Raw genomic sequence first — 17,228 nt, 5'->3', positions numbered from 1 at the left:
AGGTAATTTTAAAAATAAAGACAAAGAAGGAGGATTAAAGTATTAAGGACAAATTGCTATGGAAAAAAAAAGAAACCCACCACCAACCAGGCAGACTGAAAAACCTGTTAGAACATCTACAAATGAATATAATTTAAATTAGGTCATTGGACAGATTAAAGAATTCATCTGACAGAGCTGGAGATGAAATTAGCAAACTGGAGAATAGATCTGAATACATTAACAGAAAGCAGCAAAGAAAATATTTGAGAACTTAAGAAGTAGAGGATAGGCTAAGACCCAGTGTACATCTGATAGGAGCTCCAGAAGAATGAATGAGACTTTGAACCAACATCTCTCCATTTCCCCCACCCCCAATCCCTGGAACCACTGTCCTCTCTGCTTCTATGAGTTCACCTTCTTTGGATTCTACACATAAGTGAGATCACAGTATTTATCTTTCTCTGGCTGGCTTCACTTAGCATAATGTCTTTCAGTTTCAGCCATGTTGTCACCTGTGGTGGGATGTCCTTTTTATGGCTGAGTAATATTCCATTGTGTATATATAGACCACATTTTATCCATTCATCCACCGACAGACACATAGGTTGTTTCCATGTCTTGGCTATTGTATATAATGCGGTGGTGAACATGGGGGTGCAGATATCTCCTCAAGATACTGATTTCATTCCCTTTGGCTATATATCCAGAAGTGGGATTGCTGGATCATATGGTAGCTGTGCTTTTAATTTGTTGGGGGGGGGGGACTTTCACGCTGTTTTTCATGGTAACTGTACCACTCCACGTTTCCACCAACAGTGCACAGGGTTCCCTTTCATCCACAGCTTTGCCGACACTTATTTATCTCTTGTCTTTTATGAGCCAACCAACATGACAAATTACAGAGTACATTAAATTTAATGATAAGGTACTTTTCCAATGGCTCTGTTTCACTCTCATGTAAAATGCAGAGATTTCGTTCCTTAGTTTTGGAAGGGGAGCTAAAGATCCATTCCTTTTGACTTCAGCTAGACATGGTTTACAGCAATGACAGCTGGTGCGTGGACTTACCTAAAACCTAGTATTTTCTAATCAGAAGCTTTTGAAATGTTGAAGACATCCTGAGGACACTCTAGTGTTTAAAAAGCACATGTTATAAATCAGACCTTGCTGGCATTAATTCTAGAGAAGGAGGGACAATTATATACACGAAGCTGGATTTAACCATTTAATCCTGGAGAGGAGAAAAACAGACACGCACAGCTGTACCCACCCACACTCCAGCACAGCCTCCTGTGTCCACACAAGGGCCTCCAAAACAGACACAATGCGGTAGTGACTAATGGGTAAATCCTCCCAAAGCTCTTGATATTTCTGCAAGTTCTATCTCTTGTCTTAACTCCTTGAACACCTTTTTAGCAATGTCTTTGAGTAAGCTATGCTTGCTGCTGTAACAAATAACACTTAGATCTCAGTAGCATAATACAACAATTTTTATAGCTATTGTAGTCTAATGTAGACTGAGGAGGTGGCGGGGGGGTACTTTCTCCATAGAGTCACACAGGAATCCAGGCTCAAAGAGGCTCTTCCATGTCCAATATTCAGCTTCCAGGTCATCCTGGAAACTGATATCCAATCAGCACACAGGAGAAGAGGGAAGAATCGAACAGAATCTAACCCTTGGGATCGCGGGTCCGAGCAGTTTGGGCACCGGGAGAAGTGGTAGCGGCCAGACAGCCCAGATTTGCAAAGGTTCGCACGCCGCGGCCCTCAGCCCGCAATACATTCTAGACTTTATTGAAATGTCTGTGTACTTATCCTAAAAACAACCAATAAAATCTCACTTATGAAAAAAAAAAGAATATAACCCTTGAAAGTGGTGTTTTTTCTTTACCATATTTTTTACCAGAACTGCTGGGGAGGCTGGAAAATGTAATTTAGCTGTGTATCTCAGAAAAAAAATTAATTTAATGAACACGCAGCATTATCTTTGCCACAAACAGCTATTAATATCTATCATAGTTTTTCTCCTTTAATACGTTTATAAGATTTCCTGCATTTCACTGACCTTCACAGTAATCCTGTGAGCCAGACAGCATAGATGTTATCCCCACTTGGCAATGAGGGAGATGACCGTCAAAGACGAGTTAGCTGACTTGACTAAGTGACTAAGTGGACGCTGAAATGGGGAGGCTAGAACCCAAGTCTTGCCCCATTACTGCACCCCCACCCAAACCAAATGTAACAAGGCTTACTTCAGTTACTCAGATCAATCACGCCCTCAGTAAATTAGTAGAAAGTGATGCTTACAGATTTTCATACAACTCATTTCCTCAAAAAAAAACCACAACAAACAACAACTGTTCGCCAGTGACTTAGTTTATACATTGTCATAAAAAGTTATCAAGACTATCTGGTAAAATTTTAATGGAAACATATTAAGAAAATAATAGAAAATTGATTGCATACAATTAATTCTGGACAAATTTCAGCCTTTAGTTTTTCAAAAATTGTCTCTTGCTCTTCTCTCTTCTGGAACTCCTATCGGATGTAATAGGTTGTTTCTCTTTGGTTGTTTTCTGTATTTCTCTTATTAAAATAATTGCTAAAGTAAACATGAGTAAAAATTTCATATGTATGTCTGCTCACTTATGAGTAAATCTTGGAGATAAATCCTACAAGTGGATACACTGGATCACAGATATGTGCGTTTTATATTTTAACTGACACTGCAAAATTAACCTTCTAAAGGTGGCTGCAATGTACACTTCTGACCTCAATTTATTTTCCTAATTACTTCTATAACCTTTATTAGGGTAGGGGTTCTTTTATAATAGTCAGAGACCTAAATCGAACCAATAAATACAAGAAATGTGAACATTCTCTCTATCAAGAATTTAGACTATCCTAACGGTTCCACTGTAAAAAGTAAATTTTTATTGTTCAAAGCCACAATTTTGTTAAAGCAGCCATCTTACTAACAGTTGCAATAGTTGGTGATGCTGAAAGTTTATATGGGCACAAAAATGGGTCATGTAAGGGAAGCGTTTATAAAGAATGTTGAAAAAAGAAACATTAATAATATTAAAAGACAACAACACCACTACAAAATCACCGTTTAGGCAAAACTTCATAAGGCGCTTACAAAAAAACAAGCTGACATAGGGGTAAGATGTTTGAGGTAATTCCAAGTTCCAATGGCTGATGACCCTCCTGTCCACAAGGGGTCACTCTTTGGGAACGACTTTTTCTTAGGCAGTTGACAACCTGGAAAGAAATGACATCATTCTTCCTGTAACTTTTTGGTCCAGTTCTGAGGTCTCGTGTTTCCTGTGAACTAAGCCAAGCTTTTGCTTGGCAGTTGTCAAGAGCCTAGGTTTCATTTTGACTTTTTAACTCAACACCGACCACAAATTTTGATGTACAGCAACTTTTTTAAAAAGATTTTTATTTATTTATTTTTAGAGAAAGGGTAAGGGAGGAAGAAAGGGAGGGAGAAATAGAAACATCAATGTGTGGTTGCCTCTTGCGTGCCCCCCCTACTGGGAACCTGGTCAGCAACCCAGGCACGTGCCCTGAGTGGGAATTGAACCAGCAAGCCTTTGGTTCACAGGCCGGCACTCAATCCGCTGAGCCACACCAGCCAGCGTGATAACATACAGAAATTTTACTTTCACTCTTCCCTCGTCCACTTAGACATCTGATTGAACTCTGTTACTTCTGTGTCTTTTCCCCTTCCTTGATGCTGGACACCCATTTACGTCTGCCTGTGCTAAATTTCTGTCTTCTCCCTCTCATGCTGACACTGGCATTCTGACAAAAGCAAAAATGCCTGCTGCTTTCTCTTTGCTTTCAGGAAAGACTCCAGGAACGTACCTGGGAAATACTACTTCTAAAGGATGGGCCTTTCATGCTTTAAAGAAGTTTCAGCAAATAGGATGGTAGACATTGAAAATAAAAACCTCTTTACAGCCTAATTTTCCCCCTGGTTTCCCTGTTCATTGTCTTTGGAGACAGATATATCTATCTCCAAATTTTCATTCAGAGGCCATTTTTCCATGAAGCTAAGGAAATGTAAGCTTCAAGACCCTTACTTATACAAGTGCCTTCTAAGGCCCTGTACGTACCTTTGTTTTCTTCAATTCATATTCTTTTTTTAAAAAATCTGTTTATTGATTTTAAAAAAGAGAGAGAGGAAGAGAGGAGACATAGAGAGGGAGAAACATCAGTTTGTTGTTCCCGTTATTTATGCCTTCATTAGTTGATACTTGTATGTGCCCTGACCAGGGATCAAACCCACAACCTTGGTGTATCAGGACTATGCTCTAACCATCTGAGCTACCTGGTCAAGGCCATATTCTTTTTCTTCCTTTCTTTTTATTTTAAAAAAGGTTTTATTTATTTACTTTTAGAGAGAGAGGAAGGGAGGGAAACAGGGAGAGAAACATTGATGTGTGAGAGAAACATCAATAGTTTGCCTCCCACACGCCCCCAACTGGAAACCTGGTCAGCAACCCAGGCATGTGTCCTGGCTGGGAATCGAACCAGCATCCTTTCAGTTCATAGGCTGGTGACCAATCCACTGAGCCACACCAGACAGGGAGGTCATATTTTTCTTAAAGAGAGTTTCTTGCCCTCGAGTTGCAAAAACTTCTGGCCCCTTAACAAATTCACACTTAGTTTCAGGATTTTGGAATCAGGTGGGGATTCAAGTTTTAAACCGGTGTGACTTTGGACAAGTTACTTAACCTCTCTAGGCTTCAATTTTCTTATCTATAAATAGCATCAGGTTTCGAGAGAAGTCAGAAAACAAGTCATTTGCTTTTCACAGTTCCCTAAACACATTAGGGAACTTCAAGGTGGAAAGTACCCAGGGAGAAAAAGACATCCATATTTGGTTTGAATTGCTTGTGACCCTCAAAGGGAGATGTCCAGGAGGCAAGAGAAGATTCTGGTCTATAGATCAGAAAGGAGTGAGGCCCAAAGGTGTTGTCTGGGTGAGGAAGTTATAAAGTCAGAGCAGAGTGAAGGAGGTGTCTGTGAGGCAGGAGGAAAAGGCGGGGGGTGGGGAGGTGTGGTTCAGGGCCTAGTAGTAGCTAAGTTAAGACTGAAGTGTCCAGGGTAAGTTCTGGACAGAAGCTCACGTTTCATTTCAGGGGCAGGGAGATTTATAAATCTTGCACTTGTTCCTCAGGGTTCACTCATTTAGGGCCCTGTTCTCATGTTCTTTCCAGTTTTACTGAGGCATAATTGACAAATTAAAATTGCATAGATTTAAGACATAAACATGATGACTTGACATTTGTATACACTGTGAAATGACTATCATAGGTTATTCATCACTCATATTTACCTTTTTGTTGTGGTAGTGCTGGTAAGAAGCCTTAAGGTCTATCCTTTCAGCAAATTTCAAGAAAAAATACAGTGTTATTAACTAGAGTCACCAGGATGCACATTAGGTCTAAGAACTTATAGCTGAGAGTTTATATCCTCTGACCAACGTCGTTCCAGTCCCCACCCCCCACCCCCAGCCTCTGGCAGTCACTATTCCACTCTGATTCTATCAATTCAACTTGTTTAGATTCCACTTACAAGTGAGACCACATGGTATTTGTCTTTCTCTGCCTGGCGTATTTCACTTATTATAATGTCCCCCCGGTTCATCCACGGTTTCACAAATGGCAGGATTTCCTTTTCTGTGCCGAGTAATATTCTATCGTATATTTACTCCATTTTATATACACAGTCATTCACTGATGGACACGTAGGTTTCCACACCTTGGCTCTGCGAACAATGCTGCCATGACCACAAGAGTACAGATATTTCTATGAAATACCGATTTCATTTCCTTTGGAGATATTCCCAGCAGTGAGATTCCTGGATCATACGGTAGTTCTAGTTTTAATTTTTTGAGAAACCTCCATGCTGTTTTTTATAGCTGCTGTACCACTTTACATTCCCACCAACAGTGCACAAGGGTTCCCTTTTCTCCACATCCTTGCCAGCACTTGCTATCTGTTGTCTTTCTGGCTGTAGCCATCCTAACAGGTGTGACGTGATAGCTCACCGATGCCTAGTGATGCTGAACACCTTTTCATGCACCGGTTGGGCCCCATACTCATTTGCTTCTGCCCGGCAAAAGCATGAAAGCTCTGAACGGTCAGTTTGAAAAGCAACTGTTGCAATGCCCGGAGGCATCGCCTGAGGGCAGCACTGCCCAAAGGTAATGCGACCAACATCACTGATTCCACAGATACTTACTGAAGGTAAATAATGTGCTAAGCCAGTTTGTAACTACGGCATTGACCTAGCCAGGGAGGGACGTCAGGGACAGCTTTCCTGAGGAAGGGAGCCTTGAACCAGGATGCAGTAGAACTAAACAGGAGAGGGAGGAGTGTTCCAAGTAAAGGGAAAAGCACATGGCAAAGTCATGCCATGGCAACAGGCCTAGTGGGTGAGAGAGGAAAGGACAGTGAGGCAGAAGCTGAGAGAGTGAGTGGGGTGTGCAGGGAGGTCAGAGTTAGAACTAAATTTCTAGATTCTGTTAACATTTATTGAGAGGCTACTATGTGCCGGACACTTTCCCACAGCATTTCATTTCCAAGGCAGGTGGCATTAGTCCCATTGGACAAAGGCATAGGGGCCTGGCTACCACGTACCTTTCTTTACGCCACTTCTGCTTACCAGAGCGTCCTTTCCTCTACTGGCCACTAATCCCCACCTTTCTTTCTTCAGGCTGAATGTCAAAGGTCTTTTCATGCACGTGTCTTGTCTTCCCAGCTGGACTATCTCCCTGAGCCACATGGTTCTGCAGACCCGCTTATGTCCCCGGTGCCCAGCCTAGACCTGCGAGGGGGCGCTCCCTTCCAGGTGGTTCCTGAGGCAGTAACGTTGATGAGGTGACGCAAAGACATGGCGTTGTGGGAGAGAGTTCCATCACGGACCAATTCTTCACCCCTCCCCAAAGGACGTCCTTAGCCATGAGACTTTATAGTCTTTCTCTCAGCCCTGGGATCAGGGCTTGGCCTTGTGACTTGCTTTGCCAATACAATGTGGCAGAAGCAATGGTGTCACAGGTCCAAGAAATACCTATCTATATGTATTTAGATACATTTAGATAGTCAACTATCTCCTGAACCTTTGCTCTCTTTAGTCTCATTTCTAGGAAATAATATGAATCATATTTAAATATTTATCTTTTATTTAGTAGCTCAAATTCATTTATTTTTAACTGCTATTAAATTTTTCTTTATATGAATAAACCCCAATACAGTTACCCCTTTTCCCATTGATGGCATGTAGGTTGAAGATTTGTACTAACAGAAAATAATGGGAAAGTATTCCTATGCATGCCTCTTATATACATGGATGAGACCTCCTCACATGTACATACTAGCAAGTCATACACACCACATTTATTGAAATATTGCTAAAGTGCTTTCCAAAGATTTTGGACCAATCTACTCTCTCACGAGCAATATATGAGAATTCTCATTCTCCACATTTGCTATCACTTAATGTCACCATACTAATTTTTGTAGGTTTTCTTTCTTTCTTTCTTTCCTTTTTTTTTCTTTTGGCCAATCTGGTGGGTCTAAAATGGTATTTGCTTGATATTTTAATGTTTATTTTGCTGATTTCCAAACAGGTTTGGCCTAATTCCATGTGTACATTGGCCCTTCCAGTTTCCTCTGTTGTGAATTGTCTGTGCGTATCCTGTTTGTGTTCCTGTTGGGTTGTTTGCCTTTTTTCTTTTTTTTAAAAAAGACTTGATCCTAAAAACCTTTATATAATCTTTATATTTTATATTATAATTCTATACACCACATATATCTATACATGAAGATAGTATATATAGAATATAATGTATATTTATATACAACACAAAAAGAATATTTTCTTTAATATGTGTAGCTGTTTATATGCACTGCAAAGACCTTTTTCCAGGAATTTTTAACAGCTTTATTGAGATATAGTTCACATATCATACAATTCACCCATTTCAAAAATGTGTACAATTATTTTTTAGTACAGTCAATTTTAGAACATTTTCACAACCTCAAAAAAAAATCCCTATGGCTATTAGCTACTCCTTTATTTCCTCATCCCTTCTAAGCAACCATTAATCTACTTTCTTTCTCTATAAATATGCCTATTCTGGATATTTCATATAAATGGAATTATATAATATGTGATCTTTTGTGACTTTTACTTAACGTAATATTTTCAAGGTTTACACATGTTGTAGTATGCATCAGAACTTTATTCCTGCCCTGGTAGGTATGGCTCAGTGGATTGAGTGCCAGCCTGCAAACCAAAGGGTCGCAGGTTCAATCCCCAGTCAGGGCACATGCCTGGGTTGCAGGCCAGGTCCCCAGTAGGGGGTGCATGAGAGGCAACCACACATTGATGTTTCTCTCTCTTTCTCTCTCCCTTCCCCTCTCTCTAAAAGTAAACAAATACAATCTTTAAAAAAAGAACTTCATTCCTTTTTATGGCTGAATGATAGTTCATTATAGGACTATACCACATTTTGTGTACCGAGTCATCAGTTGAAGTAACTAAAAATGTAACTGAAATTGAAAATTATTTTTCTCATTTCTGTTCATCTGATCTAATTGCTACTCCTATCCTCTTCCCACATGTGATAAAGGCTTTTTAACCAAAACGATAAAGAAAAAGGTTTGTCATTGGCTTTGCATTGTACTTCATTGGTGAGAATCCTTACTTCCAACGTAAACACCCTGGTTACTGTAAGGGTAGCCCCCGGATGTCCAGCATCGGCGTTGCCTGAAGCTCGTTAGAAACGTCGGCTCCCCAGCCCTCCGCAGGTCCACCTGGATTAAACGCTGGAGTTAAAGGAGAACCCGTGGTGACTGGTATGCCCACTAAAGTTGGAGACGCACCGCCCCGCACCACTACTTCTTCCCCACCCCAGGCTGAAACCATGGGAAAGGCTTTTGAAACAATACCAACGACATGCCCCCTTGTCAGAGATTCAGCTTTCACGAGTCTCAGGTGGATCCCAGGCTCTCCAGGTGACTCCACTGAACAGCCAAATAGCTTTTTGGAGCAATCCCTGCCTTTTTCTGCAGCCCACGTGAACTGAGGATTATTTATGCTCCATGTGTTAAGCCCAGTTCGCGGTCCTGTTTAGCAAAACTCACTGGGCAGCTTTCCGGGAAGGATCCGTGTGACCCTTTTCTCAGGAACTGGAGTGTGACGGCCAGTTACACCTTCTGCTCTCTGACCCCCCTCTCTGAGTGGGCGTTCAAAGCCCTGTTGACAAAGATGGCCTGTGTTTCTAAGAAAACACAGCTGAGGCCCCTGTGAAGGGGGTGCTGCCAAGACCATGCTAGTTTTTCATGGTTCATTCTCAGTGTTCAGTTTACAGACGCGCTCTGCCAGGAATGGCTACTACTTTGAGCAGTGTTTACCCAAATATAACTTCTCCCTTGTTCCTACCAACAGATTAAATACAGGGAGAACAAACATCTTGGGTACACTTCAGGATTTGTCTCTTTTTAAATAAACCCCATCTCAGTCTAATCTTTGCTAAGGAAGCTGCAGCAGCAACAAGCTGTCAAATCTATTTCCCTCCCGACTTCTCATCTCTCTGAGCATTTCCGTCCGTGCACCGCCTTCCTCCCGTGCGTGTGTGTGTCGTTGGGACCTCACGGCAGCAGCTGCAATAACCACTCAGGGGGCAGGTGGCTGTACAGCCTCCACCTTCCGTGTCCACCGACGGCTTTACCACTTTACTGGGGTTTTGTCTATGCCTCCTTGCCATTTATAATCCTGCCCTACATCTGCCTCAGATAGTGTCACAGCAATGCCGCCAGCACCGGGGCTCGGGCCACTTTTTGGTGTTCAAGGTAACAGAAGGAATGGGGAAGGAAGATATTTTGTTCTGGGCATCCGGTCATTAACCAGCTCACAGACACATGTGCTAAGTCCTCTGCATTTTTTGTTTACATTATTTTCAGCCTCCGGAGAGCTTGGTCCGGAGAGCTCGCCTTATTGAAAGGAATGACCATGCGAGAATCACAAGAATCAAAGGCCCTGAGGTTCGTGAAATCCACACCAAGCAGGGCGCTCACAGGTGTCGAATAGCTTCTTGGGTTCTCTCTGTGGGGAGCTGAATTGCTAAGCTGTTAACTTGATCTGTTTCGCTCATACTGGGCCAAAGAACGCTGCTTTATTTCCCAGCCACTAAGTGCTAAATCTCCAGTGTTTGTGACACTTTGCTAATTCCAATGGGGCAGGGCAGCAGATGGCGGGGGATGGTAGACATTTCCCTGTGACTAAAGCAGCCCTCTGGGGGGCTTTTTGACCCGTGGAAAGTCCTCAAACCTGGGGCAATTCAAGATGTGAGTTTCAGTCTGAGAGAGGACAGGCCTCACCTGACCCACCACTTCACAGCTCCGTCCATGGGGTCAGCTGTGTGTCGACAGAGGCCAGCAGGGCTTGCTCGGTGCTGCCGCTCCCGGGGCCTGCTGCTGGCAATTACTCCTGTTTTTGATCTTTGTTAAAGACTTCTGCTCAATTTTCTGGTACACCGCCTCCCTGACCCCATCACAGGTCTGCACCTGTGTGTGTGTGTGTGTCCTTTGTAAATAACAACGTGTTCTTTTCGTTCAGCCAGTCCTTGCCTACCCTGCCCTTTTAATTTTTTTTCTTAAACTGGTTTCATTCTTTTAAATTAGAACTCCAATAAATAATTCAGTCATCTGAGCCTGAGGTCCCTGCTTCCTGGAGGTGGGAGCACTCGCACGGCGTTTATCGGTGATCTCCACATAGGGTGCTGAGCGTCTTCGCAACGAGATTTTGTTTTCCTCTAGAACAACCCACCATAACTTCTGATAGGGCTCTGATGTCCCCTGCCAATTCCAGCCTGCATGCTCCTGCCTGTGCTTACTGACAAGGTTTTGATGTGAACATCATTTCTTACACTAGAATACTTGTATCTGCAGAAGAGTCTGCGTTCTTGTCTGTTCAGAGAGCCAAGTTCTTTGCTTCTAGTATAGAGCCTTCTTGAACAGCAGCTGGGAGTGTGTATGAGGGAGGTGTATGGGGGGGCGGGGGGAGAAAGAAAGAGAGAGAACACAAAACATTGCCCATGGATTGATTTCATTTGATCATTCTGCCGAAGTTGCTAGGCCTTTCGTTCATCTGCCTGTCTCTCCCCCTTCCTACCCTACACTATACCATCTCCTTTTTTTTTAACCCCTCTTGCTTCTTTCCTTCATTTCTAACCACTCACATTAACGGACCTTACTACAGAACATTGTATTTAACTCCAAATTAACAGACCTTAATAATTTTTTGTGTTCTCTGTTATTAAATGGCAGCAGAATAGAATGATTTCTTCTTTTTTTCTTAAAGACAGGGACAGAGTGATAATCAAAATACTTCTCTTCCTTTTCAGTTTTTTTAATGCTATATATATGGTTTTATTGTAAAAGTTTTGATCACCTTATATGACTCTATTATTTTCATTTTACCTTAAATCAAGAGTATTTTCCCATGGCATTAAATATTCTTAGAAAATATATTTATTTGTAAGCCAATGGCATTTCAGTGTTCATTTTTAATTTTAGGATATGCGACCTAATTATATCCATTGGTTGAAATGCAGGTACTAAAATTACAGGATTTAAAAGGTATATTTTAAAGATGTCAATAAATATAACCAAACCACCTTCTAGTCATGTAGGTGGGCCCAGCTTCCTACCCTTCTAGCTGACATTGAGCAATGCCTTGGAAAATACAACTTAGCCCATTTAATAAGGGAAAACAGTATTGATATTTTAATTTGCATTTCATCAAGTACCAGTAAATTGAAAACTCAAGACATGACAGCATTTAGAAAAGGAAAGTAGTTTACTTGCAAGAAATACGATACTCAAAAGGACCTGCTCATCGCATAAAAAATACAACAGGTCATTAAAGCCAAACACTGAAAAATTACCAAGGTGACTGAACTCATGATTGGTATGCTCATTACTGAAAACCAGCAATTTTCTTACAGGGTTATCATTTCGGCAAAAGCTGTGGCTAGTCTTCAGACAGCAGCCTTGCAAAAGTCAGTTCAAGTTGTTTGCATTAAATAGTCAGCAACTTGTGCAATGCTCAGGAGTTGATTTATTTCGGGGAGGGGATAGGCTGGAATTAGGGTTAAAAGTATTCACTGTCCCCTAACCATGGGACTTAATGAGCGCAAGATGGGAATTTTGCGTCATCACCACAAGACTTTTTGTGTATAGAAAGGATCATGTATTTTATTTGTAACTACATACAGGGTGGGGGGAAAGTAGGTTTACAGTTTGAGTACACAAAGTGGAGAGCATATTTTGTATTATTATTTATTAGTTATTGTATTATTTTCCATACAAACAATTGTCAACCTACTTTAGCCCCACCCTTTAGTTTATATCTTTTGTCTCAATCTGGATGCCTTTTATTTCATTTTCTTGCCTCACTGGCTTGTCAGTTAGCTGAATGTTGAAGAGAAGTAGTGAGAACAGACATCTGATCTTGTTCCTGATCTTAGGGAGAAACCCTCTGTCATCCAATAAGTGCGATGTTAGCTATGGGTTTGTTTTCTTCTGAGCAGTCTTAAGAGGCTCCCTTCTAGTCTTGTTTCCTGTATGTTTCTATCATGAAAGGGTTTTGAATTTTAGAAGATGCCTTTTCTGTTTGCCGAGATGATCACGTGGCTTTTCCCCTTTATCCTAACCATCACCAACCTTGCATTCCTGGCATGAATTCCACTTGGTCGTGGTGTGTAATTCTTTTTTTACCTTGCTAGATTATGCACACTAGTACTTCACTGAAGATTTTAAAATCTATATGAGATACTGGCCTGCAGTTTTTTTATGATGTCTCTGGTGTTGATATGAGGGTAATACTGGCATCACATAGTGAATTGGGAAGTGTTCTCTCCCCGTCTATATTTTGGATAAGTTTGTGAAGAGTTGTTATCCATTGTTCTTCAAGTGTTTGGTCGAATTTACCAGCAAAGCCATCTGCATGTGGGTAGCGTCCTTTCACTCTCCTTACTTACTATAGGTCTCTTCATGAGCATTGTTCTGAATGGTTACACAATTCTGTACCAGATGGACTGCCAGTCCTTAGATTTCTTTTGGGAGGATCAGACACTAAGAAGATGGAAGCAGCTGGAGTCACACTTATGTAGGCATTATTTTCAAAGGATTTCTTGAGCACCTCCGGTTGTTCTGTGCTAGGCCCCGAGGCTACTGAGACAAACAAGACAGTCACAGGAAGGACCCTTAGGAACACAAAGTGGACAGGTTGATTTTAGATGTGAGTTTGGGGTGCCCCTCCTGTGGATAAGAGGAGACTCAGGTAAGCTGGCCGATAGCTGGGCCTTTCTTAGCTCCAAACAGCAAGGTCTGGAGTCCTCTGGCACGTTCCCAGTTACCAAATGCTTTCTCTTATAAAATCTCATTACCATAGATCCTTAACAGCAACTTGGATCCAAGTTTGTCATCTCTCATTCCAAAAGTTGAGAGAAGCAAGGTTCAGAGAAGACCAGTATGAATTCAGTTATTTAGGTGGTATCACTCCTGGACCAGGTGCCAGTTAGGAACTAGGAGATGCAGGCGGAAGGAAGGGTGAGGTCATGGCCTGCAAGCAGCTCTGGGTCTGAGACAGAGAGAGACAAGGAATCCGAGATGTGCTTACGTGTTACAAGTCTCTGGTGGACATCTCCCCAAGGTGACTGCTGGCAGAGTAGTGGGAGGCTCAGAAAAGGCCTCCCCACAAATGTGACTCATGAGCTGTGTCTGGGGACAGCCTGGCCATCATACCAGGGAGTTAGAAAAGTCTTTCAGAACGAGGGTGACCATATGCCCTGGTTTATCCAGAATAATCCTAGTTCACTTGCAGTACCCCCTTTTCCCCTCAAAGCACCCATTTGACAGTTGTATAGTTTCAAAGTATTTCCCTGAAAGAGTATTATAATTACAAAGGGAAAAACTGCACCTTTAACGTGGAGAAATCTGACAGACACTTAACCCAGTGACCAAGGTTCACGTCAGCACTAATGGGACAAATAAACATCATGTGCCTCCTGATACGATGCGCTGAGAAGGACACAACAGTACCTCTGTGGTGCTCTTGCCAAAAATACATAAACTGATTCTAATCACTAAGAAACATCAGGCAAACCCAGATTGAGGGCCATTCTACAAAATAACTGGTCTATACACTTGAAAAATGTCAAGGTGATGAGAGACGAGAAAGACAAAGGGACTATTCTAGATTAAAGGAGATTTAAAAATGGCAACTAAATGCAACACTGAGTATGGGATTAGACTCTGGGCAAGGGGAAAAAAAAATTAGTGAATCATCTAGTGAAATCCAAAGAAAGTCTGTGGGTTAGACAAGAGTACTGTTACTGTGGTAGAATGTCCTTGCGTTTAGGATGGATGAAAAATAATGTGGGCTCCCTGTCCAGAGCCCAGGGAGAGTAGGGTACACAGAGCCCAGGCCCATGGCAAGACTGGCCCCGGCATGAGCAGGAACACTGTCTTACTGCATGGAAGGTTAGCTCCGCAAGGGAGTAGGAGGCTGGCGGATTACCCCCGCCCCTGCCTGCCTCGGATGTCCACTCGGTGAAGCCCCTGGAAGCACCAGAAGTTGCCCCAGCGCTGGGAGGAGGTCCATAGCCCGCTGCAAGCTCAACCAGAACTTTGTGGCAGCCGCGGACAACCCATTGTCTGGGATTATCTCATCTCTCTCAGTAGGATTTGCTTTCCTGTTGATACTGATGCTCTCAACAATAAGCATAAAAATAGAATTTCCCTGAGTAGTCCAGAGCTTTAACATGACCCAAGAATGGTTCAGCAGATGGTTTTGTTGACCTCAGACATTTTTTTAAAAATTATTCTTTTTGACACTTCATTTTTACAATGAAGGTAAATGGGACATTACATTCAAAGGACCCAATTTTCATTTCTAAAGGGGTGAGGCAGGGATTAGTGGAGGTGTGATAATTTGGGCAATCCTCCAAACAATAGATATTTCGGTTGTTGTACATGTTATTATAGTTCTTTGTAACACATTTATACCATTAATTATGTCCAAGATGGAACAACCAATCTAGTTACACTGAAGTGTCAAACCTCTTTGGAAAAAATGATCAATTGATTTGGAAAACAGCAAATGAAGAGACTTAAGAAAAAAGGACTTTTTTAAAATGTCAGACAAAAGTATACATTCATTCATTCAAGTATTTTGTTGAGGGTCTTTGAACTGATGTGGCATCTCACAGGGTACTGTTTACCGCTTTGTCCGCATTTTGTAAAATCGACCATTAATTTAAAAACAAAACCTTAACTTGGGGTGGTGAACACAAAACACAATACTCAACTGACGTATTATAAAACTGTACACCTGAAACCTATATCGCTTCGTTAACCAGTGTCACCCCAATAAGTTCAATTAAAAAATAAGAAAATAAAAAAACTAAAATAATACAAAACAAAAAACGTAGAAGTCATGCTTACCCACTTTACAGCGGACCCTCAACGAGGAGCATAGCAAGAGAAAAGATGACGTGATCAAGGTTTAAGTGATGTTGACAGATCAGAACGCTGAGCTTTGTGTAACCAACGAGACAAAGCGGGGACTGCTGCCGTCCTCAGGCACAAAACAAACGAGCTTGCACCGGCACAGAGCAGCAGCTGCATGGCATTGTTCCAGTTCGCCCAGAGAAGGTTTGCTGCAGAAACCAGGTCAGATAATACAGTTTTAGGCTGCACAGTGGGGGAAAAAGAAGTCACGATCCTGAGAAATAACAGCAGCCCCTGGGACTCTGTATGTCCCTGTCTCCTTTGAGACGATGTGAGCCCTGGGAGGCAGGGCTCGGGTCTGCCTTGCCCTCTGCTAGGTCCCGGTGCCTGGCCTACCATCGGTGCCCAATGCAGAGCTGATGAAAGAGTGAAGAAGTACTGAATTGAATACAAACACTCCACTGTCAGAGGGAACATTTACAATTGACATCCATCTTGAAGGAGACAGCCAGGAGGGTGGGTCCTGGATATGATTAGCTGGGAGTCAGGGAGCTTGAGCTGAATGTGTGGGGGGAACTTCATTGCGATCTGAAAATATCCAGAGGGAAGTCATGGGAAGGAGTGGAATTGTGCGTCTTGGTCAAGAGCCCAGGACTGCACTCCTGGGTAAGAGAGGCAGGCTCGGGTTTAACGTGAGAACCTTCCCACGGTGCTGTCTGTCTGTGATGGAAGATGGACAGCCTTGCACGGCTGTATGTTTTTCCCACTGAGGAGCTCCATCAGCGTTTGGTAGGTGTGAGAGGATCTCTCCGCTGAGGAAAGAATTTTATTCCCCCCCAAATAATGTTTATTAGGTTTCCTCAAACACCCATAAGTATGAAGAAGAAAACAAAAATGGCCCATAATCCACCACCTACGAAACTACCAAAGGTGAAAAATAAAAGTATTGAAAAGTATTTAAAACATTATTTTAAATTCTACCCGTTAAAGTTTAAACTGCTAGGGGAAATGGAGGTTGTAATTTTTAACTGGAGCCAGGCTATGGGAGGTTTTGAATATCTGGTCCCCAAATCTAGATTTTATTCCAATGGTCTCAAGTGGCTTCTTGTTTTTTAGGGCTAAAGTTGGCTTTCAAAAGGTAAAGTGTTCAACCAAAGAAGCCATTCTGAGAAACACATGTGGGTAGCCTACAGCCATCAGTGATCATATTGCCTGAAACTTCACACCTTCTCAGAGCAGAAACTTCTGGCAAGAAATGAATCCTATTTATTGCTAAGCCTGCTGGGTTTGTTTCTTCAAACATAAATCTCCTCAACCTCTACCCAAACCTGCAGTTACATTGTCAGAATTGAGTCTATAAAGTAATACAAGTCCTCTCTTGGGGTTGCAACCAGGAAGCCCATATTTCAGGCCCTGACTGCATTCGTTGTCACCTGAGAGGAGGGAAGAGTAGTCTTTATGAGCAAGTCCTCCAAGACAACAGGACTTAAAGTCAGGACGTCATGCCTGTGACAGACAGCTATTGATTTGTCAGGTCAGGATGACACCCCTCCCCTCTCTGGCTCTGTGCCTTGCCTCTGTCCTGTCCCAACCCCACGCTTAGAGGCATCTTCCTTCAGAGCTCACCCTTAGGCCACAGTGATTGGTAGAGTGGTAGGCCACTGGCCCCAAACAAGCCAATCACATTATTCAATCTTTTACCACTGTAA

Source organism: Pteronotus mesoamericanus, unplaced genomic scaffold (assembly GCF_021234165.1).
Source record: "Pteronotus mesoamericanus isolate MK-2021 breed Mesoamerican mustached bat unplaced genomic scaffold, CSHL_Meso_final scaffold_54, whole genome shotgun sequence".
NCBI lineage: Eukaryota > Metazoa > Chordata > Mammalia > Chiroptera > Mormoopidae > Pteronotus > Pteronotus mesoamericanus.
The sequence above is the reverse complement of the archived record's forward strand: the minus strand, read 5'-3'. Positions refer to the sequence as shown.